Below are 4,393 nucleotides of genomic sequence, written 5' to 3' on the forward strand. Positions count from 1 at the left end.
AGTATTCAGACCCTTTGTTATGAGACTCGAAATTGAGCTCAGGTGCATCCTGTTTCCGTTGATCATCCTTGAGATTGATCATCCTTGATTAGAGTCCACCTGTAGTAAATTAAATTGATTGGACATGATTTGGAAAGGCACACAACTTTGAAGGTCCCCAAGAACACAGTGGCCTCCATCATTCTTAAATGGAAGAAGTTTGGAACCACCAAAACTCTTCCTAGAGCTGCCTGCCCGTTCAAACTGAACAATCGGGGGAGAAGGGCCTTGGTCAGTGACTCAGCTCACATTGTGACTCAGCTCAGCTCAGAAACTCAGCTCACATTCACTCCATATTCACACTTACTAGTCCTCTGACAGCTCTTTCACTAAATACTTAATAGCTCAATTTCAATCCTCTTATTGTCCAAATTTCAATCAGCTTATTATCCAGATTTCAATCTTAATACTAATCATTTCAATCCATTTCTTAACCACATTTCTATCAGCTTGATATCAAATTTCAAACTTATTATCCAAATTTCAGTTTAATATGTATTTTCTCACAATCACACAACTTTCACATCCACATTCACTTAGTACTATTACCCATGTGCATCTTCAACGATTCTCTTGCCACTACTTGCTATACATATAAATAACACCCCATATTCAAAAATACCTTGTTATTTTTTATTGGCAGCAGACCACAGACATTTCTTTTAAATGCCTACAGTCAGCTGTCAGCGGGGCTTTCCATGGTACCGTTACGCCCTCGTCCTAGTTCTCATAAGACTAGTAAATAGCCTCCTCTCTATAAGACTATGGGTACCTTTTTTATGTGTTACTCGCTTTGATTTTATTCTTCATCATTTATTTTTATACTGATTTATTTAAATTGACTTAACAGTTGCCGTCCCTCAATTGTTTGTGAATGATGTCTCCTCCTGGGCAGCGCAAAGTAAGGGTCTGGGCGGGTCTTCAGAAATTGGTTATTAGAACAGCACATGTATAAAATTTCCATCAGTGGTACTTAATGATGCAACAAACTGTAAGCTATTTTGCACGTAGCCTGCAGTCAAATGACTTAGGTTGACTTATGGGTGGAATGTTATTAATATTTTTCATAATTAATAAACATTATTTAAAACACCCCGCCGGATATCCGGTGTTTCTTGTCAAAAGGTTTTGTTATTTTTCAGTCTTCTGTGATGTATTTAATGTGTAATATTGGGATGCAAACTTAAAGTAAAATGCATTTCAACTCTGACACGGTACAGGTGTTCTCTTTTTATAAGGCCATAACCATGTGTATGAGGTGTATACTTTTGTCTAAGAGTAAACATTCTTGAAAGAAAATGTCTGAGTGTATAGGCCCTAGCAGATGAAACTCTCAAGATTCAGCACAGTAGCGAGCACGTGCCTCCAGTTCTTTGTCTTCACCTGTGCTGGGTTCAATGTCTTCCATAGATGTTCCTGCAGTATCCTTGCTAAACAGCCCGGTGGTGAATTGTGTCTTCAGAGTAGTTTAGTAAACAGTACAGGATAGCCCTATAAGGATAGGTGGCACTGCTTTGACTGATAAGTCGTTCACCCAAAGTCACATCCACTTAGGAGAAGATGGTCGCCAAGGGGTAATTAATGAGACTCACTGGCATCATTTGCAATATTAGTACCATCTCTTTTGGTCACTTTGGGACGTAAATGTAATGTGTTGTTGAGGTCCAGGTAGTTGCCACCATGGCCTGGGATGAAAAACTCTATAGGTCCATTGTCTGTAATGGCAGAGAGTGGGGCTATCTCCACATAACTGGACCTCTCTATTGAATGTTGGGTTAAGGGGGCCGTGAAAAGATCGAGCTCTGTCTTTATAGCTTCAGAGGACATGCGGTGTAAAAGAGCCATGTTGCTTGTTCTTTTAGAAAATACTTCTGAGTATTCTTTTTGTCGTTTTTGGTCCAGACCTCCTCACTTTACGTTGTCTTACTGAGTTTCTTTTAACGGTTAACCTCCACTTTCTAAGGGCTAGCATACACCTTATACACGGAGGTCTCTTTTTTGGTCTTCGAGACAACAGCATAAGACTCGAGCCTTCTTGATGCTCAGGATCTAATGACGCCCGTCTAGTCATAGTATTAGCCACCACCTCACTTACTATATTTTTGTCCGCTGATTTTAAATGAGGTTTGGCTATGCTAAGGTTTGAGGTTTGGCTATCCTCTCTTCATAAACGGTAAAACCATCCTAAAGAGGTTACGAAATATACCGCCTATCCCCGAACCATACATAGTAGGGGATCCATTACCCACTTGATCAACATAGTGTGATACATATCGGTTAGGGTCGAGATGGTGGTTGTGTAACAACCATTTTAATTTATTTGTATTATGTTTATAAAAATATATATAATACTAATAAAAAATTAGATATGTAGAGAAGCTTTGTCGGGTCTAAAGTGGAGTTTTACAATCTTTTAACCATAAGTAAATTCGTCCGGCTAGCTATCTATCAGCTGTTTAGCTGATCCATCGGCCAGTTTGTTGGACCACTATACCCATTTTGTCAATTGGACTTGGAACCCTACTAATTCCACGACTGTTCTATCGACGTCACCGCACGAGGAGGCAAAAACAGACTTTCCCCATTGCGACGTCCCTCTAAGGCCCTTATGCTAGCTTGCTAGCCCCGGCCTGCTAACTGTCTGAATCGCCGTGTCCCCAGCCAGCCCAATCACTCACTGGACCCATACGATCACTTGGCTACGCATGCCTTTCCCTAACATTTTCCACCAAGATAGAACTGTCAAAGGGGGCGGTGTTGCAATCTACTGCAGAGAGAGCCTGCAGAGTTCTGTCTTACTATCCAGGTCTGTACCGAAACAATTCGAGCTTCTACTTCTAAAAATTCACCTTTCCAGAAACAAGTCTCTCACTGTTGCCGCTTGCTATAGACCACCCTCTGCCCACAGCTGTGCCCTGGACACCATATGTGAATTGATTGCCCCCCCATTTATCTTCTGAGCTCGTGTTGCTAGGTGAACTGGGACATGCTTAACACCCCGGCCATCCTTCAATCTAAGCTTGATGCCCTCAATCTCACACAAATTATCAATGAACCTACCAGGTACAACCCCAAATCCGTAAATACGGGCACCCTCATAACATCCTAACTAACTGGCCCTCCAAATACAACTCTGCTGTTTTCAACCAAGATCTCAGCAATCACTGCCTCATTGCCTGCATCCGTAATGGGTCTGCGGTCAAACGACCACCCCTCATCACTGTCAAACGCTCCCTAAAACACTTCAGCGAACAGGCCTTTCTAATTGACCTGGCCAGTGTATCCTTGAATGACATTGACCTCATCCCGTCAGTAGAGGATGCCTGGTTATTCTTTAATGGTTATTCTTTAAAAGTGCCTTCCTCACCATCTTAAATAAGCATGCTCCATTCAAAAAATATAGAACTAGGAATAGATATAGCCCTTAGTTCACTCCAGACCTGTCTGCCCTTGACCAGCACAAAAACATCCTGTGGCATTCTGCATTAGCATCAAATAGCCCCCGTGATATGCACCTTTTCAGGGAAGTTAGGAACAAATATACACAGGCAGTTAGGAAAGCTAAGGCTATCTTTTTCAAACAGAAATTTGCATCCTGTAGTACAAACTCAAAAAAGTTCTGGGACACTTGTCGTAGCTGAACCAGAATTAGTTAGGTAACATAGATAAATAAGATGTTTTATTTATTTTCATAATATGCAGAATATCAGAAAGGGAGAAGGGCTCCACTATGTCTGTACGCTAGTCACTCCCTTCTTTTCCCATTGGGGGGAGGAGTATGGCAATGTCTGGAATCATTGTATTACCCCTCTGATGTTGTATGAATCTTGACCTGATATTTGACCTAGAGAATCACTCCCCTTTCTGAGCTTGTCCAGGAGGGGGTATATTTGAGATGGGAGTATCTAGAATTGACAATTGATATATGCCATTGAATGAGGTGTTTCGTACTAAAGAAGTACCAAGCACAAGATTAGAACCTCGTCTTAGGAGACCAAACTGAACGATAATTTATAGCTAATGCTATCTAGCTATGGGATACTCCTCTTTCAAGTAAAAGGTTCTTTGTGAACTGTTCCTACGATCTGTGGTTCGTCATGTGAGTTGAGAGGGGTGTATCTTGGCTATAAAAGATACTAAGAATTGTTTTTGTAAGGACTCATTTATAGACACTGAATTGATCTGAGAGTCAAAAGGGCTATGGTGAAGCTCATATAATTAAAGATGGAGTTTAAAATATAACTCTGACTTGTGTGTGGTTTGTAAACTCTTTCCATTTAGTAATACAGGAAATTACCATGACACACTGTAAAGTCCATGGAGAATAAGAGCACCTCCCAGCCGCCCACTGCAC

The sequence above is a fragment of the Salvelinus namaycush genome, chromosome 19 (assembly GCF_016432855.1).
Source record: "Salvelinus namaycush isolate Seneca chromosome 19, SaNama_1.0, whole genome shotgun sequence".
Lineage (NCBI taxonomy): Eukaryota > Metazoa > Chordata > Actinopteri > Salmoniformes > Salmonidae > Salvelinus > Salvelinus namaycush.